Genomic DNA, 26601 nt, shown 5'->3' with positions numbered 1-26601 from the left:
GGTGCTTTATGTTATAGTACTCACATCGCAATCTTCTGTTGAGTGAGAACTCTTTGCTCGTGTTCAGAGAGAGCCAGGTTTACAAAATTATATGCAGGCACACTCGACGTGCTGCAGAGTTGCGCTGCTGTTTTAAATGTACCTCATTTAGTTCTGTTAAATCCTAAATTATTTGAACTAATAATTTAGTTCAAATTCAGGAAATCCAGAGATTGCTTCACACTTGTCGTGGCTGTTGCAGAAAACACCTGTTGAATCTCACCCGGGATTTCCTGAGAGATCATTCAGCGAGCAAATCCTCCTTCTGAACTCCGCACTAAACTGAAAGCTTCATGAACTCCTCACTCCGTGTCCTGTACTGTTACAAGTGCTGTCGTGTAGATGTGTAGAAGCACAGCCATAAACACACTTTGAACTTTTTCCGTTTGTTAAGGAAAATGCAAAAGAGCATGACAAGTATTGATCGTATAAAATATCCATGGCACAACTCGAGAAAGTACTGAAGGACTACACATCGACTTTTGATGATTACAAGAGATTCAAGAAACACAATCGTCCGCAGCTGGGTTTGGATCCTGAACTCTAGAGTTAAAAGAACATAAGCGACGGATATGACCTATAAACTCTCTGAATTGTCTTATAGTTTATGAAATAAAACAATTTCTTAATAAATTCTAACTGTTGATAGACGATTTATTGAATTTTAACAAAATCACAATTACAAACTTTTTCGGTTAAACTGTTATTCACATACTCTAACGTAAATAAACATTAGTGTCTTCCGGTGTGTGAGCCAATTTCTCCAACAAATATTTGTTAGTCTGTCGGGAGACTGTGCAAGGTGTTAAGAAATAGAATTTCAAAAAGACAGGCTCCCTAAGCTTAACATCAAGGCTGTTTTCTCTACAGAAATGCTCTTTAAATTTCAGCACTGTTGCAACTCCCTTTATAAAGGGTGTGCACACGTATACAACAAAGGCATTGAAAGTTTTTTTTTAATTATTGTTCCAAAAAATATTCCATTTGTTTTCTTTTTAATGTTGTTGATTAAAAGATTGTATTAAATGTGAAAAAAATCTGAATGTGAAAAAAGGTCAAAATGCTATTGAAAAAAATCAGTAATGTGAGGAAAGATGGATTGTGGGAGCCCCTTAACTACCCATGTCATGCTGTATTTCTCACTCATTCTACTGGGAGGGTTGTCGCTTCTGGATAAAGTCTGTCAGTGGTCATTCCAGATGGGTCCGGTATGACTGCTCTTTGGCACAAGAGACAGGTGACTTCCGAGGATCCCGACAGTGTCGAAATTTCAGAGCCCGGATAGCTCAGTCGGTAGAGCATCAGACTTTTAATCTGAGGGCCCAGGGTTCAAGTCCCTGTTCTTAAGTCTATTGTGAATGTCATTCTAAATAGTCTTTTATCTTTCACTCTTCTACCTGTACTGTGGTTATTTTAAATGTCCATTACTTGTATTTACAGTAGTGTATTTAGTGTTTCATTTCACAAACCGAAAATGTTCAAGTAGATCTTGTCACTCTACTCCACGTAATCATCTAAATTAAATCACAGTAGAGTACAGAACACGCAGTGAGGAGCTCACACAGTGAGTACTCTCGAATACGACAAGAGGAAAGGCACACTGCACATCTGTAGAACATCACGTCCGAGTTTACAGTGAGAGCAGAGGTTGGAAGCGACGTAGTTTTTTAATACTCGCTCGCTGAAGATCTCTCAAGAAATCTCGGTGGAGATTTAACGGGTGTCTAATAATCACGTTCAAAAAGATGACGATAAGTTTTTTTTAACTAGGTAGCCTTAATGGCAACACGGTGTGAGTAGATCTTAAAGCAGCCGCAGAGTACCCGTAATGGCACCACAGTGGTTTGAGTTCGGCTTTTCTTATTTCTTCTGCAGAACCAGTGGAATCGGAATATACTGATCCGCATAAGAAGCGCTTTTGGGTTCTGATCATTTTTATTGAGCGCTGCTCTAAGTACCACAGGCAAGATGGCTGGTGGTCTAAGGCGTTGCGTTCAGGTCGCAGTTAACCCTGGAGACGTTTGTTAAAATCTCACTTCTAATAAAGAGGTCTTTCTTGTTAGAGTAGAAACGATAGAAGCCTTAAGCGGGAAAAAAATCACAACATCTCGCATTTCACGTGTTTAATGTTAACTGTCTCAGTGGTTGCCTCGGTGATTGATGGCTCTTCTCCCTCGGAGAGTGACGGCAAACTTCTTCAGAGAGGGAGTCTCCCACGCACGGCTTTTCTTTATCAAGAGCTGAGACAACAGAAACAGACTTCCAATTGACATGAATTACTTCTTGAGCGTTTATGACCGTCTTTAAAAGTTGAGAACAGGTGAAAAAGTCTTTTGAAATGAGGCAATGACTGCTGACAGTAAACAGAGCTGACGCTCAGCTGCAGACAAGCGCTCCTCGTTAGTATAGTGCTGAGTACCCCCGCTTGTTGCGCGGGAGACTTGGGTACGTTTCTGTGACAGGGCGCTGGTTTAATTTTTTAACAATCTGACTTCACTTAAAACGTGTGTACTGTGTACTACGTTTGGGACTGGTTACTGCGGTAAAATATGGAGATCATCTACAGCTTTGAGCTCAACTGCCACAAGAAGTCATGCTAAATGTCGTATAGTGGGTAGACATCGCGAGACAACAGAACGAGAGAGTAGAAGGCAGGAATATATGGTGTAAGGGCGTGATCTGTGTAGTTAACAAAATAGTTAAAATAATATAAAAACGTCTCTTTATTAAGATACACAACATTTATGGCGACGAGAGATGAGTGCTTGACGGATTCAAAGCGAGCAGAACACTGCAGATTTTGCTGGTAGAAACGAACTTTTGAATATTCGGACTGTTCGTTTAGCTTGCGCCATGGAAGATATGGCAGCCGCGCCGAGAAGCTTTGCTTATGCTCAGCTTTTTCCACCGCTTCCACTGAACCTCGGAGCTCCGGATTTGTATACGGAATACAAGATATGGATGGAGTCGTACAGATTTTTTTTAAATAGCCAGTGGATCTACAGAAGCTCAGGATACCGTGAGACGTGCTACATTACTGCACTGTATCAGGGCTTCCGTGCAGCGGATTTTCGCCAACCTCCCTGGAGAAAAAGGTACATACAGTATGAACAGACTGTAGCTGCCTTAGACGCTTAATTTACACCGCGGAGAAATGTGGTTTTGGAACGGCATACATTTAGGAAGGGAACACAGTCTCAGGACGAATCTGTTGATGCTTTTGTGACTGCACTAAGAGAACAAGCTAAATCTTGTGACTTTGGAGTATTGGAAACTGACATGTTAAGAGATCAACTTGTGGAAAATGTGCACATAAGAGACTATAAATTGCTGCAGGAGGAAGGGCTGACTTTAGAAAGAGCTCTTACAGTCGCTAGAATTCATGAAGCAGCTCGAGCAGAATCAAGAATGCTTTCTGACCACGGTGACAAAGTGACACTGAACGGGGCGCTCGCTCAAACTTTACAAACAAAAGCCCAACAGCAGGACGCAGTCATGCAAGAGATATAGAAGAACAGGGGACGGCTGACATTACATGTTACAGGTGCGGACTAACAATGCACAAAGCTGATGAATGCGGAGCGTGAACAGCAAGATGTCTACACTTTAAGAAAACAGGACATTATGCACACGTCTGCAGAACATCACGTCCGAGTTTAAGGACAGCAACATCAGAGATTGGAAGCTAGGGAGTTTCAGGTCTGTCTTTTTATTATAGGTTCAAGAAAGTCTGAATACCTTTGCAAGAAGTATTTCAGAATCCCACTCAAATCCAGTACGAATGCCGCATAAATCTGCATTGTACAATTGGTGTACTGTTTGTCCGTTGAATCAAACACGCCTTATGAAGCATTTCTAAAACAGGGGAGATCGTTAGGGAATGCGTCTTCCTGTAAAAATAAAATGACTTCAAGGGCACTATAAGCAGAGGTGCTCTACAGAAGAACTATAGCCAGAGATGCCAAAGAGGTCGAGATTTCACCACGTGAGAGAAAGCATCTCAGAAAACGAAGTTGCGGTCGTTTCCACGCCTTATAAAACCATTAGGTCAAACAACAAGAGCTGAAGAGCCGCTGTCATGAGTAACGCGGCCGAGCGCTCTAAGGAGCTGGCTTAAACCTCCACCCTCTTCAGGAGCATCTGTTGGAGTCGCACTGCTACAGCGTATCTCCTTGTTAAGTATCCCTTTTATTGTTGTTGCTGCCTCCAGGCGATGTAAACCAGATTCAGAAAACAATAATTTGAACAACATTATCCCCTTGTTTGCGTCGGTCTCGTAAATCGAAGATTGTTGTTTCAACCCCCCCACCGTGCCTGTTTCGTTTGTCACAGCTTTCCTTTAGTTTCAAAGTCTTAAAAAGAAAACTCGGGTGAAAGTAACGTTCGAAAGCACAAAAATTCTGACTAACATACGAGAAGACCGTGTTTTTTTAAACGAGTAAACGATAAAATAATATACTGCCTGCAAGACTATGTCAAGTTCAAGTTCAAGTTTATTGTCATTATACTCATACGCAGGTATATGGTATAACGAAATGCTATTTAGCTAGCTCTCGGACATAAGTAGTAAAAAGAAAAAAACACAACAACAATACAATTGTATAATAAAAGAAAGACAGAGACAACAGCCGATGTGCAAAAAACAACAACAGGTAGTGTGCAAAACAACAAAAAGGTAACAGGTTATGTGCAAAAACATGCATCAAAAGAATGAAATAAAGGGATAGAAATGATGGGGAGTGAGCTTTTGACATGTATGGGAGAGGTAGATTTTCAATGTGTGTTTGGGTTTTTGGTAAGAAAGAAGGCACTGTGAGGTTCAGATCATAGGTGAGAGGTGAAGAGAGAGTGAGAGAGGCTGGGAGTTTAATAGTTTGATAGTGCAGGGATAAAACTGTTTCTGAGTCTGGTAGTCCGGACCAGAATGCTCCGGTACCGTTTTCCATGTCATGCTAAACGCCACAAATTGTGTTAGTCCAGTCGTATCTATCGTCCTAAAGTTACGGAAAATCGGATGCGACTGGTGCAATCAACATACATTTTTTCAGGATAGTCGAGCGGTATAAAACAGCAAATTCACAGCTTCGTGTCTTTTAAGCTTTGTGTTTCGCTCTCCAAATAGAGGCACGGGTTCAAATCCCACTCCCGACAGTCAGGCGTTTTACCCTGTCTTTTTTACCTGCCTTTACACTGTTTCAGTCTTGTTGTGCTCACTGACAATCACAGTACGAGGGAAACGGAGAAACTGCTTAGCAAAAACATAACGGACAGAAAAAAGCTTCGTAAACACGTGAATGTGATTAGCAGCAGTAAGGTATGCATTCAAATGTTTAAGGCTTATTTATAACAGCAGCAGAAGAAAGGTGCAGCACAATGCAATTTGTGAGAATTCGCGGGTTTTTATGCTGCTTGGACTTCTTTCAAGCCTATGAAGTGACCCCCGTTTTATTTTCAAACTTCAGAACCGAATAACAAAGAGGTTTCATGTGTGACAGCATTCCGTTGCAAATACCGTTTCCACGATGTATTCAGCGACGGGAATGAAATATTTTAGTGCTGGCTCAAATGCGAGGAATTTCAGAAAAACCTGGAAAAGCAACGCTTGCAGTAAATGACAAATCTAAAGCGTGTAGTCAGCATGAACAGAACAACGCAATGCTCTGTAAAAACGATCTGAAGCCGCAATTACTCTTTTATCTCGGGCAGTTCATTCCGATACGATGTTTCCGCAGAATAAATTAAATGCCGAACTTGCCAAGCAAGTTTAATACTTGCTTGTGAGCCCTAGATAAATTGGCTGCTGCAATTTCAGCAAGCGGAGTTCTGCTCAGCTGCCTGTAGTACACATTGCTGATTCCTTTTGTGAGGGCACGGGCAATCTTTCAATGATAAGGCTGACGTGCCTGTCGAAATTGTGTTTCCCTTTCACTGTGTTGTATTTGCCCTACTAGTACAACATCAATTGTGATGTCATCATTGCCCATTGGTTTGTCTTGTTGTCATTGTGTATTTTACATTACAGGAACTGAAAGTACTGAACTGAAGGTACTGAAGGTAGGAACTGAAAGTACAGACTGCTTTAATTATAAGAAAGTTTTTTTTCTGCTGTTCTCTTTCCTGATGTATTGGTATTTGAAGGCTATTGGGCAGCAATGATTTATCTTCCTGAACTCTCTATATAAGATATGGGTCCATGATCATCTTAGTTTAGATGTACCTTTTAAAGGTGGTATTATTCTCCATTGTTCAGCCTTCAGACATACTTGGAAAGTTTTAGGCACAGACATAATCTTTCTTAATCCCCTTTTATCCTGAGGTGACGTCCCAGACGAGCTTGCCCCCTGGGAATATTCACTGTGCTCTTCAGGATTTTTTTCTGATTCTACACAGATTTTTTCTCCTTCAAACATGTCACCACTGTCTGTGCTGCCGTGTGCAGCCCATGCATCTTCTGTATCTCCTGATGAACTTCTGAGCTCTGTGTTGCCTTCCAAACTATGTCTCTCACTTTGACTTGAAATATGGACTATAGATTTTATACTGTCATCTGGTTTTGAATCCTTACCAATACTCACCTCCTTCTGTGCCCTAAGCACTTGGATTCTTACTTTTTTTCTATCTTCATGCCAAATCACTGATAACCATTTCTTGTTGCTGGAGCAATCCTCTCCAAGGACTCTGTTTGACAGTGTTGACCACATATTGTCATGCCACTTAATTTTTTTTTCTAGCTTAAAAAACTTCAGAAATTCTTTGATCTCATTCCCTACTCCACCATCCACAGGTCTGGCCTCCTACTTCTCTGTCCTCCTTTAACATGTGGCATTGCCAACAATCTGAAAAATAGGGAACACATCTGAATGAAGTGGAAACATAATTGAAATTCAACTCCCAATGGATGTTAATAGTGTAGGAGTGCAACAGATGTACAAATCCATTCAATGTTTTTATTTCTGTGTTTAATTTTTGAGGGACCCTATATTTTGATATAGCATCAATCACAAAACAGCATTCTGTCAATGTCACGACCACCAGCCAACTGGTGGAGATCAACATGTGTTAATCCACCAGCACATGCTCTACTGTGCGGCAAGCAGCACTGTTTTAACCATTCAAACCCGCTTCCCGCTACTCGGTATTGAGTCTTCTCTTTGAGAGCTCTACCTCGCGTTTACTCTGAATCTCGCTTACTGGTTATGGACTCTCTTTTGCCTCTCGACCTTGGACCTCGCCTGACTATCTGGATTGTTCGCCTGTCTCAATAACTACTTACATCAGCACAGGATCTGCATACCTTTTCACTGAGGATTTCTGACAGTCACAGCCACATAAAAAACTAGAAAAGAAGTATGTGTTTCTTAAAAAAAAATACCCCCCAAATTGTTTTTGTTTTTTTTTAAAGTCAACATATCTGGGTTGTGTTTGCAAGATTTTTAAAAATTGCAAAGTTTGTGTGGGTATGATTGTAAAAAATCAAATCATAACTGAAGAAAGCTCCATGGTCAAAACATTGTGTTTTCTTCTTCTCTTTTCAGCATGGAATAAACCTATTACTTGTTCCTTGGAGATTACCATGTGCCAATAAGATATGATCACTGTATTGACCATATACAATTTCTTGCATTAGGAATTCCTATTTTGCATACCCCAGCTTGCTCTCCTTGAGACACACATACAGGGAGAGAAGCTGGGGGTCAGAGCACAGGGTCAGCCATTTATTCGGCACCCCTGGAGCAGTTGGGGTTAAGGGCCTTGTTCAGGAGCCCAATGGAGTAGGTGTCAGCCCTGTCCCGTCCCTAGTTTCCGGTCTGCTGTCCTTCCGGTCTTTCTCTTTCCCTTGGGCTATATATTTCCGGGTCTTGCACTCTGTCCTCACTCAGCATTGACGTTCGGATGTCCTGAGACCCGCCTAGCACCAGGGCGCCCCACGTCCGCTCCCTGAGGGCATAGGTTTCTATACGGCATTCCTGAACTCTTTGCACTAATGAGCCCGGGCCTTTTTCCCGTCTTGCCACTACGCATATGGGTCTTTTTCCGCTCTCCTGCTCCGCACGGTGAGTCCCTTTGGACGTCCGTGACAGTAGGATTCCTCTGCCGACTGTGGGATGTAAACCAGCAACCTTCCAGCCACAGGTGCAGATCCTTAGCCACAGAGCCACCGCTCTGCCAAATGTGCCAATTCTTTAAAGGAATTAAAAAAAAATGCTAATTTATTTTTAAAAATAGTTGCTGAGGAACAAGTAATAGGTTTATTCCATGCTGAAAAAAAAAGAAGAGAGAAAACAATGTTTCGGCTGTGGAGCCTTCTTCAGGTGTGAGAGAGAGAAGGCAGTAGGCAAAGGTAATGTAGTGGGAGAACAAAGGCTGGGAGGGAGGAGGAGTGAGAGATGGGAGCAGGGGACAGAAAGAGAGGGCAATCAAGAGGTGTGAAGTCAGAATAGGTGTTGAGAGGTGTGAAATACAACTTCCAATGAATGGAGAAAATTTAGTAGAATAGTAGTCTGTTGTTTAGAGAAGGGGGAAGGTGTGATCCTAGCTGCAGGATAAGTTTGGTTTCGGTAGTCTTTCTAATGTATGAGTTCAGAAAACCATCTTTGAGAACACAGACGGAGAGATTAGAGTGGTCATGGCCATCAGAGGTGAAATGAGAAACAATGGTTTTTGGAGAGATCTTCAATCTTCACAGCCCTGACATGTTCTCTGAAGCGGTCTCCAAGTCTCCTTCCTGTTTCTCCAATATAGAGAGAAACTGGGCATTTACTGCAAGAGATACAGTAAATAAGGTTGCTGGAGGTACAAGATGCCATCTGGGTGATCCAGAATTGTCCTGAGGGGCCTTGAATGAGTGTGGTGTTGGATGTGTTCTTGCAGGCGATACAGCGAGCTCTGTTGCAGGGGAAAGTACCTGGTGTGGATGGTTGCTGAGAGCGGTCAAGGGAGCTGTGAACACGAAGGTTGCACAGATTAGGTGATTGGCGATATGAGATGATGGGGCGGTCAGAAAAGAGGGCCCCAATGGAGGGATCATCCTGTAGGATGGAAAAGTTGTCGTTAACAGTCCTGGGGATAGGAAGTGTGTTAGGAAAGCACCAAAGGAATGCAGTTGTTATGGTGGGAGTTCCTGATTGGGTTGATGGTCCGAGGGGTGTTTTTGGCTCGGGCAAAGGCCCTGTCAATAACACTGCTGGGGTATCCTCTGTTGATGAAAAAGGAGTAGATTTTGAGGGTTTGATTCTGGAAGTCGATGTCGTTGCTGCATATTTGTTGTAGCCGAAGGAACTGAAAACAAGAGATAGCTGTGTGAATCCGTGGGTTTGTAATGAACAGAAGTGGAGAGTCTGGGGTAGTTGATGGAGAAGTTGATGTCCAGAAATGGAAGAGTAGTGGAAGATATGTTAACTATATATTTGAGGGACAGGTGGAAGTTGGTGAAATGGTGCAGGAAGCACTTAAGCTGATTGTTGGAGCATGTGGCGGCACTGACGCAGTCATCAATATATCGCTTGTAGAGGTCAGGGACATAGCCAGTGTAGGAAGCGAAGAAGCGTTCTTCTACCCAGCCAACAAAGATATTGGCATAGCTGGGTCCCATTCTGGTGCCCATGGCAACTCCACTCACCTGTTGGTAAAAAAGATTATTGAAGGAGAATGCGTTCAGTCTGAGAACCAGTGTTTCTGGTTGTTGTCCTTTAATTGATCTGGCACCAAAACATTAATCCTAAACAGTCAAACAAGTCCATGTGATGAAAACCCTTATGCTCTTTAATGTTTTTTTACGCACTAATTTCCCCCCCTCCCACTCATCAGCTTTTGGATGAGAGATTCTGACCACTGTATAAGATCAGAAGCAGTAGAAGAAACGGGCTTCTTTTCTGCTTATTTAACACACTCCTAATGCAAACAACACATTACGAGTACAAGGGAAAGGTTGCACCAAATGGGATCAAGCAATTTAAAACATATGTTCAGGGTACAGGAAAGTTGTTATAGAGATGAATGGTATTCATGAAACAAATAATGTTGCAAAAAACTTTGCCAAATGTCACAACCCATTTAACATTCATCAGACAGGTTAATCAGTTGGATATCTCTTAGGTTCTAAATGCACTTAACGGCTGTATAATGCAAGCAAAAGAGTAAAAAGAACAGTAGTGAACTACAGTTCTTACAATAATAAACAGCCATTTGATCTTGTGAATGATCTATCATACACCCTTGAAATGATGTTAAAGATTTGGAAGTTTGCACAGCTTGTAGTCTTTCTAACTCCATGAGACACACAGACAGGGAGAGAAGCTGGGGGTCAGAGCCCAGGGTCGGCCGCTGTGCTCTTGTGCCAAACAGGTCATACAAAGACCGCCATTCCTTATATCTTTCCCTGAACCTGTGCGTCACTTCCTCACCTTCCAGAAGCAAAATATTGAGCTTCCACACACCCTTCCCCACAGTAACAGCTGTTGGAATAGAAATTGTACATGACAGCAGACAATGGTCAGAGAAAAAAAAAACAGGGGTTAGGCCTGTGGTCTTGCAAGTAAAATCACGTATCAAAACAAAATGCGTGAGGCTTGGGTCCCATTAGACTAGTGCCATGTGAAACCTGCCCTCCCCTGACTATGAAGTTTGAAGCCATCTTTCAGTTTAAAATCTTTACATAATGTTTGCAATAATATTGATGATTTATCAAATTGGACCCGCCTCTCGCCCCTCATTCTGCCTTCTCTTTCTAAAAGAGAATTAAAATCCCCAGCTAAAACCACTGGTTCCCATCCCAATCAATATACTCAGTTCCTGAATTAGGACATATCTGTCATGTGAGCAACTCAGACAATATATATTTAAGAGTTTAAATTAGACATTCATGAAACCCAGATACACCACCAGTGCTCTCCCTGGTTTCATTACAGGGTGCTGACGTACCTCTACCATCTTATTTTAAATTAGAACAGCTATACCATCAGATTTATTTTCTTTGGACCCACTCCAGATTGATGGGCCCAATGTCCACAGTTCTTCCATATCCTTATAGCAGTTTTTAAAGGGTAACCCACACTCCTGTAACAACACAATATCAGCATTTACCTTCCTCACAAATGATAGTATAGTCCTTGCCCTTAACTTGGAGCGAATGCTTCTCACATTTATTGACACAATATTAAGAGCCATACTTAAAGTAGGACCAGGGGAGACTAAAAGCTCTGGCTACAATCATTCAGTAGGTGACACCTACTATACAGCCCCCCCCCCCCTTTTGCTTTAATTGTCTCCATAGGATATTTCTCCACCTGCCCTCCTTGAGTCTCTGGTTCTAAAGCTTGGTCAGTAAGATCACATATATTGGAGACATCTAAACCCATGGGAGAACCTACCTGAGGACTCGGAAAATGATCTTCCCTCACTCTACTGCTTGGAGTTAAATCATTTTCTAAATCCAATGTCTCTTTTAGACTGCACCCTCTGTTCTGTACATTTCATTTGAGCACTTTCAGTCTCCACAGGTGGCAGGCTATTGGAAGAGATGCTACCAATCAATTCAGATTCCACCTCACTTTTTGCAACATCATCATTCTCTTTTACCTCCCCCTCATCCCCTTCACTCCATTCTGAACCCTCGCTCTCTTTTTCACCACTTTCTTCAACATCAACCACATCCAGTTCCTGATCCATAACCACTGCTCCAGCCCTAAATGACAGATATGTCTTCAAACTCTTCCCGTTTTTGCATTGGTCTTCCCAGTTTTGTTTTATTTGTAAAGGAATTTGGACAGTCTTTAAACACATGACCTTCACACTCACAGAGATTACATTTCCTCACGCTTGTACATTCAGTATATGCATGTCCAATTTCCTTGCACTTAACACACACCACCTTTGTACAGGCATCCACAAAGTGACCCAGCTCCCCACATCTCCTGCACGGTTTTGGCTGCCCTTGGTAGAACACAAGGCCTCTATTTTCACCTAATCCAATCAAAGAAGGAATGTGTTTAAATCCACCATAACCATTTTTTGTCTTCATGCAATGAAACAGGTACTCTCCATGCACAGTTCCAGATTCCATTATCATCCAAGACTTTCTGAAGCTCACCTTTCACTAAACAATACTTAGACAACCATGTCACAACATCTTCCTTCATCACCATCTCATTAAACATGCGAACAATCACAGTCCTATTAATTAATAATAATTGCTTACACTTATATAGCGCTTTTCTGGACACTCCACTCAAAGCGCTTTACAGGTAATGGGGACTCCCCTCCACCACCACCAGTGTGCAGCATCCACCTGGATGATGTGATGGCAGCCATACTGCGCCAGAACGCTCCCCACACATCAGCTTTCAGTGGGGAGGAGAGCAGAGTAATGTAGCCAATTCATAGAGGGGGATTATTAGGAGGCCATGATTGGTAAAGGCTAATGGGAAATTTGGCCAGGACACCTGGGTTACACCCCTACTCTTTTCGTGAAACGCCCTGGGATTTTTAATGACCACAGCGAGTCAGGACCTCGGTTTTAAGTCTCATCCGAAGGACGGCGCCTGTTTACAGTATAGTTTCCCCGTCACTATACTGGGGCATTAGGACCCACACAGACCACAGGGTGAGCACCCCCTGCTGGCCCCACTAACACCTCTTCCAGCAGCAACCTTGGTTTTTCCCAGGAGGTCTCCCATCCAGGTACTGACCAGGCTCACACCACATTAGAAAGATCCATCAGCTTCTGCCATTCAAACATTCTAATCAGGCCCACATCTTTTTTTCCTCCTCTATTTTCATCCAAAATTCTTCCAGTAACTTCACCGATTGAAACTAATGTCAAAACCAATTCCCTTCAGCAAAGTGATTAAGCATTTGACATCATTTGACTTTCTGTAACACCTTCCTTGAAAAGGCCAACCATGAAATATCACCCGAGTGAGCCGAAACCTCACCACCCTTATACACCAAATGTGCGCAAAAGTAACAGCACATGCCGACTCTACAGGCCGCCATGGCCGTTACAAATGTGTCAAAAGCAAACTAAACCTAAACCGAAACCTCATCTGTGCACCAAACCCACCAAAACCCTATTCCCTTAACCAAACCCACCAAAACCTTATTCCCACTTATACAAAAACTCCACTCTCGACTTCTGGGTTTACATCTCGAACACTGGTTAGAGACTCAGTGTGTCCCAGGCTCAGCGGTTATATAGGACAGGACTCGGCGAGCTGCAGGTGAAACTCGTTGTTCTGCGCTCCCCGTGCGGAATGTGTGTCTCCTCCCTCCAGACTCATCAAACCGCCTTCATACTCTACAGCGGGAAAAAAAAACTCCCTTTACTGTCTTCATACAGTACATCCCTCTTAAATCCCAGAAACACAGAAACTCCGGGGCGTTTCTATGAGTCAGTACTGGGTTTCTCTGTTCGAGGTTACAAGCAGAAACAATAAAAGTGCTGAAAGCAGGAAGTTATTTCTGCTCGTAGGCATAAACATGTAAAAATTAATTTTCTGATTCCTCAAACGTAATAAAATCCATGTAAGTCTCCTTTTCGTCCCCAATGCATATAACTGAATATAAACCAGTCAAGTTCAGCTACTTTTCTGATGTATATGAATACACTAGTTCTGGCGCAGCTGTTACAACAAAGATACTTAAGATCTTTTTTTTCATATGAGCTCTTGCCGTTTTTAAATTGAATATTTTTTTCATTTCGGTAAATCACACGAAACACCAGCAACACTCATTGTAACCATCTGACCAATCACATTCCTGAATTTTAAACCCATTTAGTATTTATTTTTAACTTGTTTTATTTATTTTTTTAAAATTTTACACACCTGTTTTAAGCATTCTTGCCATTTTTAGCATATTGTAAGTGGATTTTTTCAAACATTTTATTTTTTAAATCATATCAACCCATTGTAACTTCCCATTGATAATTCCTGAGCTTTATAACTGTGTATTATTTCTTTTTACCTTGTTTTATTTTTTTTTATTATTTTACAGAGCTTTTTAATATATTGTGAGCATTTTAGTGTCATTTTAAAATAGCACTATCAATGCTTCTGACTTTTAAACCTGTATTTATTCTGACATTATTCTCTCCACCTGCAGATGAGGGAGGTATTTGATTTTAAATTTGTTGATTTGGGGGGAAAATGTACATTCATTTCCTTGTATGTATCATCAGTGGGAAACTTTTTTTGGATGAATTGCATTTTTGGATGAATTGCAATCTTTACTTCAAGGCCTTCAGGCTGATATAGAAATGACTGGAGATTTAAATGACACATTTGATAAATCAGACAGGAACAGCATAACATCTAAAATGGCAGAACCCTCTAAAGTACTGAAAAAATTCCGGCACATTCATAATAAATACAATTTATTTAATTTAAAGCATAAAATTTGCTTTAAAAAGAAAACCACAATTTGTACGATATCATATTTCAATATCGACATTCAGATGGAGGATTTGAATATCATTGAAAAGTACATCGATTTTGGGACAATGTTTGCATCTGAATAATCCTTCCTCCTGGAAAGAAGGAAAAAAAAGTTTTGAGTCTCAGTCTTCAGGATCCCCCCCAAAAAACGTGCAAATTTGTTTCCGATGTATTTTGGATAAAGATATAACTCTCATAGAAGATACATTTTATCAGTTGAATGCAGTCGATACTTTCGACTTTTTATATGATGATAGGACCTACATTTAGGGCTCAGTACTGATAACACTGCTGCTATTGATGGAGTAGAAATAAGTGATGTACTGGCAGTTTTTTTTCTGAGGCAAGAGGTCCTAGAACACCTCCTATAAGAATGTTCAGATTCAGAGCAAGAAATATTTTTCCACCTCACCTAATGCTATTGCATTAACGAGGCTGAAGTTGGCTTCTTATTCGCCAGCTGCTGCTTTGTGTTTTTCGTTCCATCTTAAATGCTACTGCTGTGATGTTATGTCGTCTTTCGCCTGTAGATGGCTCTCTACAGTCATTTTTAAAAATACTTATCCGGATGTATTATTGTACATTTCCTCAGTAAAGGGGAATATGTAAGTAGAGACTGTCCAAATTGCATTTTTGTATGAAACACATTTCAGAAACACAACTCACAATAAAACAAACTGGCATGTTATACCACGAGTAAATAAGACAAAGGCAAAACGTAAATTCACTGGCACTTCCTGCATATTTTCCACGACCTTGCCTTCTGATCATAAAAAGTCTCAAACTCTTGCATTTTACAAGAAATTTTAATATAGCCGTTTTAAATGGGACATTTAGAACATGGCATATGAGACTATATGGTTAACTGAGGATGAGCAGAGGGTGATCGAACCTACCTCCTGGTTATAAAAATGTCTAAAAATTCTGACACAGATGTGTGATAGACAATGGAAAAGACTATCAAAATCCTGAACTTCAGGACATTGTACTGTACCGTTTTTTTAAATACGACCCTCTGAGCATGGCACGAGAGAATACATTGTCAAATGGTAAATGCAATGTTTGCTATATTTCTAGGGCCCTCCCTCCTGATTTTAAAATCATCTCATATTTCTGACATCAAGGTGTGAGACACAATATAACAGACTGTCAAAATCCTGAACTTCAGGACATTTTATGATACCATTTTAAAAATATGACCCTCTGAGCATGGCATGTGAGAAAATGGCATGTGAGAATGCATTAGGAAAAGGTGAATGCAATTTCTGCTGAATTGCTATTGCCCTCCCTCCTGATTACAAACTCGTCTCACAATTCTGAGACTGAGGTGTGAGACACAATGTAACAGACACTATTAAATTTTGAAGTACAAGAGATTATACTGTTACGTTTTTTTTTAATATTGACCCTCTGGCATGTGAGGACTTGTAGTCAACAAAGTAGCACACATTCTGCCAATTTGCTTTGTCCCTCCTTCCTCGATACCAAAACATCTTAGTATACCGACACAAAGGTAAATGTCTCTAAATCCAGAAGTTAAGTTGTCAAAGTATATCGGAGTCAACCGATACTGATCAGGTTCTGCTGCTGCTGAGCCCGCAGCCTTCACCATAAGGTCCAATTCCCCAAGCCTGTACCCTTCAGAAATTGCAGTATAGAATGAAAAAAACTCCAATAGATATCGGCCACTGTTGGCGATTTTCCTTTAAGAGAGATAGATAATACTTTATTAGTCCCGTAGGGAAACTGACAAATGATTCTCCAGAAATGTATCACTTTCACTTTCACTCCAGTGTATCACTTTCACTGAGATCGAGGAGTGTTAAGCTGAACATGAGTCTTTGTGGCTCGGTTGTTAACAAAAAGGGTGGTGGTTTGAGCCTTCCCAGGGACGCTATGAGCCTTTTAATGTACACACCCGTCTCACTTTACCTCCACGGCCGGTCTTGTACTGCAATCAAATACAGAGCCCGCAGGGGGCAGTAGGCTCGCAAATATAGCTCACTGTGTATATAATGAAGAAGCGGAGGTTAGTTTCTCATCTGCATGTTGCAGAGCCTTATGCAACTCACAACAACAGTTGGGGTTTGATCCCTGCACGGGCTATTAGTTGAAAGACCATTGTAAATGACGTGTAACAGATTTATCCAGCTGGCTTTTATGTTTCATACTTAATTGCTATCTTGAAACCAAAATAATTAGAAATATGGAACACAACTGTTGTTCCCCATGAAGGAAAGCTGTTTTACACTGACGTCACTCCTTTTTATTTAATCCAGATTTTAAAAACAACTCCGCCCTATCAAAGGAAAATGTTACACAAAAGTTGGAAAGCACACTCTGAATCCATCTGTATATTTGATTTCCGCAATCCATTCAAGGCTGCCTATGTTAATCGTAAGTGTATAGATGAAACATTTAATATATTGTTCAGTTTAAATCAAAATGTTTTAATACTACAAGAGAGAAGTATAGTATGGAGGTTGAGACAAATGTGTGATTTCTTGGAAGAAAACTACTTTTCTTTGCGTTAAAAATTAATTCGAAACAATTGACACACAAACCCTTTGTCTTTTTTAAAGAGATTATATCTTTAAACAGACAAATGTATAAAATGTGTTTTTTTTTACCTAGAGATTTTGGACAGGGGCGATGTATTACTAGTAGAGGCTGCTGACTAACACTGTACTGTCTGGAGATCAGCTCCATTTGCAATAAAAAAACATGCGTAACAAAGCTGGAGAGCAGCTGAACTTGTGCTCAGTAGTCAGTATGGTGCTGAGGGTTCAATACTGGCGTTGTTGTATTAGCACAAGCTGCACAGGCTCTGAATCAGACCATTTCAATTAGTCTGATCAGTGCAGGACAAGTTAATGTAGAATTATTGCTTTGTCTGTCTCTTGTTTGTATATAAATGGATGTCTCTGATAACTTAATGTTAGTTTTTATTTTAGTTTTAGTTTTACGATGTAGGTCATGCGTTGATATATGACATGTCTCATTCCTGATTCAGCTCATGCTCCATAGGAGAGAAGAGATTCCTCCTGTTTCTCGTACAACAATATCAGAACAGAAGCCCATGTCACCCATCTCTGATTCAAGATCGAGTTGCATCTTCAACATTTTGTTTTTGTTTCTGATCATAATTTTCTTTAGTTATGATCGATATTGAACTTTTTCTAAGTAAAACAAAACTAATCAAACATGCAGGCAGATTTTTGAAAAGTATTAGGAGTTGACAGGGCGCTCCTTCGGAATAGTCGTCAGAAAATGTGAGAAAAGGAAAGTTACATAAACTCTCACACACAGCATTAAAGACTGGCATCTGATCATAAAAAAACTAGCTGTCTCCCCGTCGGTAATCAAACCCCGGTTTCCCGCATGACAGGCAGGAACACAAACAACTTTACTAACTAGGAGCGCTTGCTAGCTATTAGGAGGCATTTACTCTTAAATATGTTACTGTTTTGGGTTTCGACTTTAATTTTCCCGATACCAGTTTTTTACAAAAGTAAAGGCACACGGTACATGTGTGGCACATCACGTCCGAGTTTAGTGACAACTACCTCAGAGATTGTAAGCTGGGTAGTTCAGATCACTTTTTTTTAAAGGTTCAAGCAAACCCGAATACCTTTGTGTAATCGTTTTTCATAAAGTGTAATTGTATTATAGCATGTGCCCCTGACGATTTTCTTGATACGTTATATGTGCTTTTGTTTGTATTGTATGTAGTTTTGTTGTTCAAATAAAACGTAAAAGACACAACTTTCCGGATGCGGCTGCTGTAAAAATAAAATGACATCAAGGGTGCTGTACGCAGAGGTCTGAAACCTGCTCCACAGAAGATCTTTATCCAGAGGTGTTAAAGAAGTCGAGATCTCGCCATGAGAGGGGAAGCATCTCAGAAAAAGCAGGTGCAGTCGGTTCCACGGTCATAACGCCACTAAGTCGGGCGACAAGAGCAAAACCCACCCGGCTTCCTCCGGGCAAGTAATGAGACAAAGAAACAACACACAGCGGGTAGCGTGGCCGAGCGGTCTAAGGCGCTGGATTAAGGCTCCAGTCTCTTCGGGGGCGTGGGTTCGAATCCCACCACTGCCAGGTGCTTCTGTCGAGACCCCCTTTCAGCTGGCTTCAGACGAAAGGGAGGGAACTGCTTTTTGGCAGTCTCTCGAGAAACTAAGCAAAGTGTTTAAAGATACTTTCTCAGCTTGACATCAAGGCACAAAACAAAAACCTTCTTGCGTCCTCTCAACCCAAAAGCGCTTTGCCACTTTTTGCGTTATGCAGGGAACGACGTCTGCCCAGATCACTTTTGTGTCAATGCAAATCGTAGTGTGCCCTCCGTTTTAATGTTGGCTGTGCTGGCGTGCTGCTTCTGTCTGTGAAACTTGAATGTTCTGCTTCTTCACACCAAATCATCGGCGGGGGTTGAGCTTGTTAAATCTTTGCGCATAGCGCTCCTTTGGAAGTACTTTGTCCAAGTTCAAAAGCGATCGTGGGATTTACTTCATGCGTGCCAAAAAGCATGCCTCGCACGACAGATTTAAATGGGGAATGGAGCCTGCTTCTTGCTGTTTTTCCTGTGGTTGCAGTTACAAAGTTGATCGTGCTTTCACATTCTGTTAACAGTATTCACTGGCTGAGCTTTATCAGTTGGTTCGTAAAGGAATCTCTGCTTCGGTTCCAGAAAAGTCATCTGTGGTGTGTTTTTTTCCGTGCCCATGGCAGTCTTTTAAAGCTGGTAGTAGTGGCGGCGAAGTTAATTTTTTATCCTCTTTAAAAGAATAAGGACGGGCTGGGGCGAGCTCCATTTACCACTCTTTCAGCTAACCGCCGAACTCCCGAACTGATTACACTGCAGAGCCACAGGCGCCTCGCTTTTCTCCATTCTCTGGGTCAGGGTGAAAAAAAACTTGCTGGTATTAGCTGGCCTGCTGGGAGCACCTCTTCTTCACTGATAAGCAAGACTTGTGTTTCATCTTTCTCAAGCTGTATAGATTTCTTTCAAAACAAGTTGTTCCAGAAAGGAAACGAACACTTGCATTCACCTGAATTAAAAGGCATGGGATTTGCCCGTAAGGATAAATTCTGTACAGTAAGACAGGAAGAAAGGCACCGCTGGGAATCGGACCCAGGATCTCCTGTTTATTAGACAGGCGCTTTAGCCAACTAAGCCACGGCGCCGGCAAAGTGCTGTCCTTTGACAGCCACATGGACACGTCTCAACTGCTCTGAGACATCTGCATTCGGTGTGCACCGAGCCTGCTCGCCTTGCAAGTTTCCTCATTTACATGCGATAGCTCCACCACTAAGAGAAAGGATGAGAAATGGCTTTTATCTGGCACTTTTCATGTCAGAGGATCTCAATCTGCTTTCCGTGTACAAGAGGATGTCCAACTCATGTAGCTAAAGACGTAGACGACAGTGCTCCACTGAAATCTTGATCTCACAACCCTCGGCATGACTCCGCTGTGTTCTGCTTTAGACAAAGGGGGGAAAAGACTTCTTTCATCACACGTTTTGCACTGTTTACGGTGTTTGCAGTGCTCTTTCTTAAATGAAAACCAGGAATCGGCACCATATGAGGTGAGACTAGATAATATTGGATCAAGTAGCCTCGCCATTCCATGCGTGACGTGCGCAAAGTGTAATTCCTGTCTTTATAGTGTGCTTGTTAGAGACTAAGCTGGCACCCAGAGCGCTTTAAATCCGGGAGTCAGCAGCCCAAGACAAAAGAGCTTCCTTCGTCTATGTTTTTTGCGTGAAGGGGGAAACCATGCGTGTGCTGCAAACGATCTTAGTATCGAAGTGCCCTCCCACATAACCGATCCGAACAATCTGCTTTACAGAGGAGCACTGCCGGAGCTTATCGTTGGCAAACTGAAGACCAGGCTGACCTCTTCTGTGACTCTTGAACACTGAGTCTCAAGGTTGTGAATTCAAGCTCCGAGCTGGCGGGAAATTCCATAGGTAATGATCACATTTTCTTGCATGCTAATCAAAAGAAATATTAAGAAACTTTTCCCGATACCAGTTTTTTACAAAAGTAAAGGCACACGGCACATGTGTGCCACATCATGTCCGAGTTTAGTGACAACTACCTCAGAGATTGTAAGCTGGGTAGTTTCAGATCAGATCACTTTTTGTATCAAAGGTTCAAGCAAACCCGAATACTTTTGCAAGAGACATTTCAGAATCCCAGTCAAATCCAGTACGATTGCTGGATCCTTTGAATTCGACTGAACTATAGCACAGATCTGCAGTCCACCATTGGAATACTGTGGGTGTGCTGTATAAGCCATACCGCCCAAAAAAGTTCTAAAACAGGAGAAGCATCCTCGTTTAGGAATGTGGTATAAAGTGAAATGGTCTGGGAAGAGTCCTACGTTTGAACAGTTCAAAATAGACGTCAAGGGGTATTTACGGACTCTTTTGAAATGTAAGAACAAGCTGTGCGGACCTTATCTTTATTTACCTTGTGTAATCGTTTTTCATAAAGTGTAATTGTATTATAGCATGTGCCCCTGACGATTTTCTTGATACGTTATATGTGCTCTTGTTTGTATTGTATGTAGTTTTGCTGTTCAAATAAAACGTAAAAGACACAACTTTCCGGATGCGGCTGCTGTAAAAATAAAATGACATCAAGGGTGCTGTACGCAGAGGTCTGAAACCTGCTCCACAGAAGATCTTTATCCAGAGGTGTTAAAGAAGTCGAGATCTCGCCATGAGAGGGGGAGCATCTCAGAAAAAGCAGGTGCAGTCGGTTCCACGGTCATAACGCCACTAAGTCGGGCGACAAGAGCAAAACCCACCCGGCTTCCTCCGGGCAAGTAATGAGACAAAGAAACAACACACAGCGGGTAGCGTGGCCCAGCGGTCTAAGGCGCTGGATTAAGGCTCCAGTCTCTTTGGGTGCGTGGGTTCGAATCCCACTGCTGCCAGGTGCTTCTGTCAAGACCTCCTTTCAGCTGGCTTCAGACGAAAGGGAGGGAACTGCTTTTTGGCAGTCTCTCGAGAAATTAAGCAAAGTGTTTAAAGATACTTTCTCAGCTTGACATCAAGGCACAAAACAAAAACCTTCTTGCGTCCTCTCAACCCAAAAGCGCTTTGCCACTTTTTGCGTTATGCAGGGAACGACGTCTGCCCAGATCACTTTTGTGTCAATGCAAATCGTAGTGTGCCCTCCGTTTTAATGTTGGCTGTGCTGGCATGCTGCTTCTGTCTGTGAAACTTGAATGTTCTGCTTCTTCACACCAAATCATCGGTGGGGGTTGAGCTTGTTAAATCTTTGCGCATAGCGCTCCTTTGGAAGTACTTTGTCCAAGTTCAAAAGCGATCGTGGGATTTACTTCATGCGTGCCAAAAAGCATGCCTCCCACGACAGATTTAAATGGGGAATGGAGCCTGCTTCTTGCTGTTTTTCCTGTGGTTGCAGTTACAAAGTTGATCGTGCTTTCACATTCTGTTAACAGTATTCACTGGCTGAGCTTTATCAGTTGGTTCGTAAAGGAATCTCTGCTTCGGTTCCAGAAAAGTCATCTGTGGTGTGTTTTTTTCCGTGCCCATGGCAGTCTTTTAAAGCTGGTAGTAGTGGCGGCGAAGTTAATTTTTTATCCTCTTTAAAAGAATAAGGACGGGCTGGGGCGAGCTCCATTTACCACTCTTTCAGCTAACCGCCGAACTCCCGAACTGATTACACTGCAGAGCCACAGGCGCCTCGCTTTTCTCCATTCTCTGGGTCAGGGTGAAAAAAAACTTGCTGGTATTAGCTGGCCTGCTGGGAGCACCTCTTCTTCACTGATAAGCAAGATTTGTGTTTCATCTTTCTCAAGCTGTATAGATTTCTTTCAAAACAAGTTGTTCCAGAAAGGAAACGAACACTTGCATTCACCTGAATTAAAAGGCATGGGATTTGCCCGTAAGGATAAATTCTGTACAGTAAGACAGGAAGAAAGGCACCGCTGGGAATCGGACCCAGGATCTCCTGTTTACTAGACAGGCGCTTTAGCCAACTAAGCCACGGCGCCGGCAAAGTGCTGTCCTTTGACAGCCACATGGACACGTCTCAACTGCTCTGAGACATCTGCATTCGGTGTGCACCGAGCCTGCTCGCCTTGCAAGTTTCCTCATTTACATGCGATAGCTCCACCACTAAGAGAAAGGATGAGAAATGGCTTTTATCTGGCACTTTTCATGTCAGAGGATCTCAATCTGCTTTCCGTGTACAAGAGGATGTCCAACTCATGTAGCTGAAGACGTAGACGACAGTGCTCCACTGAAATCTTGATCTCACAACCCTCAGCATGACTCCGCTGTGTTCTGCTTTAGACAAAGGGGGGAAAAGACTTCTTTCATCACACGTTTTGCACTGTTTACGGTGTTTGCAGTGCTCTTTCTTAAATGAAAACCAGGAATCGGCACCATATGAGGTGAGACTAGATAATATTGGATCAAGTTGCCTCGCCATTCCATGCGTGACGTGCGTAAAGTGTAATTCCTGTCTTTATAGTGTGCTTGTTAGAGACTTAGCTGGCACCCAGAGCGCTTTAAATCCGGGAGTCAGCAGCCCAAGACAATAGAGCTTCCTTCGTCTATGTTTTTTGCGTGATGGGGGAAACCATGCGTGTGCTGCAAACGATCTTAGTATCGAAGTGCCGTCCCACATAACCGATCCGAACAATCTGCTTTACAGAGGAGCACTGCCGGAGCTTATCGTTGGCAAACTGAAGACCAGGCTGACCTCTTCTGTGACTCTTGAACACTGAGTCTCAAGGTTGTGAATTCAAGCTCCACGCTGGCGGGAAATTCCATAGGTAATGATCACATTTTCTTGCATGCTAATCAAAAGAAATATTAAGAAACTTTTCCCGATACCAGTTTTTTACAAAAGTAAAGGCACACGGCACATGTGTGCCACATCACGTCAGAGTTTAGTGACAACTACCTCAGAGATTGTAAGCTGGGTATTTTCAGATCAGATCACTTTTTGTATCAAAGGTTCAAGCAAACCCGAATACTTTTGCGAGAGACATTTCAGAATCCCAGTCAAATCCAGTACGATTGCTGGATCCTTTGAATTCGACTGAACTATAGCACAGATCTGCAGTCCACCATTAGAATACTGTGGGTGTGCTGTATAAGCCATACCGCCCAAAATAGTTCTAAAACAGGAGAAGCATCCTCGTTTAGGAATGTGGTATAAAGTGAAATGGTCTGGGAAGAGTCCTACGTTTGAACAGTTCAAAATAGACGTCAAGGGGTATTTACGGACTCTTTCGAAATGTAAGAACAAGCTGTGCGGACCTTATCTTTATTTACCTTGTGTAATCGTTTTTCATAAAGTGTAATTGTATTATAACATGTGCCCCTGACGATTTTCTTTATACGTTATATGTGCTCTTGTTTGTATTGTATGTAGTTTTGTTGTTCAAATAAAACGTAAAAGACACAACTTTCCGGATGCGGCTGCAGTAAAAATAAAATGACATCAAGGGTGCTGTACGCAGAGGTCTGAAACCTGCTCCACAGAAGATCTTTATCCAGAGGTGTTAAAGAAGTCGAGATCTCGCCATGAGAGGGGAAGCATCTCAGAAAAAGCAGGTGCAGTCGGTTCCACGGTCATAACGCCACTAAGTCGGGCGACAAGAGCAAAACCCACCCGGCTTCCTCCGGGCAAGTAATGAGACAAAGAGACAACACACAGCGGGTAGCGTGGCCGAGCGGTCTAAGGCGCTGGATTAAGGCTCCAGTCTCTTTGGGGGCGTGGGTTCGAATCCCACCGCTGCCAGGTGCTTCTGTCAAGACCTCCTTTCAGCTGGCTTCAGACGAAAGGGAGGGAACTGCTTTTTGGCAGTCTCTCGAGAAACTAAGCAAAGTGTTTAAAGATACTTTCTCAGCTTGACATCAAGGCACAAAACAAAAACCTTCTTGCGTCCTCTCAACCCAAAAGCGCTTTGCCACTTTTTGCGTTATGCAGGGAACGACGTCTGCCCAGATCACTTTTGTGTCAATGCAAATCGTAGTGTGCCCTCCGTTTTAATGTTGGCTGTGCTGGCGTGCTGCTTCTGTCTGTGAAACTTGAATGTTCTGCTTCTTCACACCAAATCATCGGCGGGGGTTGAGCTTGTTAAATCTTTGCGCATAGCGCTCCTTTGGAAGTACTTTGTCCAAGTTCAAAAGCGATTGTGGGATTTACTTCATGCGTGCCAAAAAGCATGCCTCGCACGACAGATTTAAATGGGGAATGGAGCCTGCTTCTTGCTGTTTTTCCTGTGGTTGCAGTTACAAAGTTGATCGTGCTTTCACATTCTGTTAACAGTATTCACTGGCTGAGCTTTATCAGTTGGTTCGTAAAGGAATCTCTGCTTCGGTTCCAGAAAAGTCATCTGTGGTGTGTTTTTTTCCGTGCCCATGGCAGTCTTTTAAAGCTGGTAGTAGTGGCGGCGAAGTTAATTTTTTATCCTCTTTAAAAGAATAAGGACGGGCTGGGGCGAGCTCCATTTACCACTCTTTCAGCTAACCGCCGAACTCCCGAACTGATTACACTGCAGAGCCACAGGCGCCTCGCTTTTCTCCATTCTCTGGGTCAGGGTGAAAAAAAACTTGCTGGTATTAGCTGGCCTGCTGGGAGCACCTCTTCTTCACTGATAAGCAAGATTTGTGTTTCATCTTTCTCAAGCTGTATAGATTTCTTTCAAAACAAGTTGTTCCAGAAAGGAAACGAACACTTGCATTCACCTGAATTAAAAGGCATGGGATTTGCCCGTAAGGATAAATTCTGTACAGTAAGACAGGAAGAAAGGCACCGCTGGGAATCGGACCCAGGATCTCCTGTTTACTAGACAGGCGCTTTAGCCAACTAAGCCACGGCGCCGGCAAAGTGCTGTCCTTTGACAGCCACATGGACACGTCTCAACTGCTCTGAGACATCTGCATTCGGTGTGCACCGAGCCTGCTCGCCTTGCAAGTTTCCTCATTTACATGCGATAGCTCCACCACTAAGAGAAAGGATGAGAAATGGCTTTTATCTGGCACTTTTCATGTCAGAGGATCTCAATCTGCTTTCCGTGTACAAGAGGATGTCCAACTCATGTAGCTAAAGACGTAGACGACAGTGCTCCACTGAAATCTTGATCTCACAACCCTCGGCATGACTCCTCTGTGTTCTGCTTTAGACAAAGGGGGGAAAAGACTTCTTTCATCACACGTTTTGCACTGTTTACGGTGTTTGCAGTGCTCTTTCTTAAATGAAAACCAGGAATCGGCACCATATGAGGTGAGACTAGATAATATTGGATCAAGTAGCCTCGCCATTCCATGCGTGACGTGCGCAAAGTGTAATTCCTGTCTTTATAGTGTGCTTGGTAGAGACTTAGCTGGCACATAGAGCGCTTTAAATCCGGGAGTCAGCAGCTCAAGACAATAGAGCTTCCTTCGTCTATGTTTTTTGCTTGAAGGGGGAAACCATGCGTGTGCTGCAAACGATCTTAGTATCGAAGTGCCGTCCCACATAACCGATCCGAACAATCTGCTTTACAGAGGAGCACTGCCGGAGCTTATCGTTGGCAAACTGAAGACCAGGCTGACCTCTTCTGTGACTCTTGAACACTGAGTCTCAAGGTTGTGAATTCAAGCTCCACGCTGGCGGGAAATTCCATAGGCAATGATCACATTTTCTTGCATGCTAATCAAAAGAAATATTAAGAAACTTTTCCCGATACCAGTTTTTTACAAAAGTAAAGGCACACGGCACATGTGTGCCACATCACGTCCGAGTTTAGTGACAACTACCTCAGAGATTGTAAGCTGGGTAGTTTCAGATCAGATCACTTTTTGTATCAAAGGTTCAAGCAAACCCGAATACTTTTGCAAGAGACATTTCAGAATCCCAGTCAAATCCAGTACGATTGCTGGATCCTTTGAATTCGACTGAACTATAGCACAGATCTGCAGTCCACCATTAGAATACTGTGGGTGTGCTGTATAAGCCATACCGCCCAAAATAGTTCTAAAACAGGAGAAGCATCCTCGTTTAGGAATGTGGTATAAAGTGAAATGGTCTGGGAAGAGTCCTACGTTTGAACAGTTCAAAATAGACGTCAAGGGGTATTTACGGACTCTTTTG

General features: G+C 42.4%; 5 non-coding genes across 5 annotated transcripts; 3 read left to right on the top strand and 2 right to left on the bottom strand.

The window, feature by feature from the left end:
* The first annotated feature begins 18490 nt into the window (after positions 1 to 18490).
* trnal-aag (transfer RNA leucine (anticodon AAG)) lies at positions 18491 to 18572 on the top strand. The gene has a single exon. It is a non-coding gene; the product is annotated as a tRNA-Leu (tRNA).
* Positions 18573 to 21336: 2764 nt separating this feature from the next.
* Positions 21337 to 21418, top strand: trnal-aag (transfer RNA leucine (anticodon AAG)). Its single transcript has one exon. It is a non-coding gene; the product is annotated as a tRNA-Leu (tRNA).
* A 1012-nt stretch (positions 21419 to 22430) lies between these two features.
* On the bottom strand, positions 22431 to 22504 carry trnat-agu (transfer RNA threonine (anticodon AGU)). Its single transcript has one exon. It is a non-coding gene; the product is annotated as a tRNA-Thr (tRNA).
* A 1678-nt stretch (positions 22505 to 24182) lies between these two features.
* On the top strand, positions 24183 to 24264 carry trnal-aag (transfer RNA leucine (anticodon AAG)). The gene has a single exon. It is a non-coding gene; the product is annotated as a tRNA-Leu (tRNA).
* A 1012-nt stretch (positions 24265 to 25276) lies between these two features.
* On the bottom strand, positions 25277 to 25350 carry trnat-agu (transfer RNA threonine (anticodon AGU)). The gene has a single exon. It is a non-coding gene; the product is annotated as a tRNA-Thr (tRNA).
* Positions 25351 to 26601: the final 1251 nt, after the last annotated feature.

Source organism: Lepisosteus platostomus, chromosome 5 (genome assembly GCF_059453375.1).
Source record: "Lepisosteus platostomus isolate fLepPlt1 chromosome 5, fLepPlt1.hap1, whole genome shotgun sequence".
Classification (NCBI taxonomy): Eukaryota; Metazoa; Chordata; class Actinopteri; order Semionotiformes; family Lepisosteidae; genus Lepisosteus; species Lepisosteus platostomus.
This window is presented reverse-complemented; position numbering and strand designations above follow the sequence as displayed.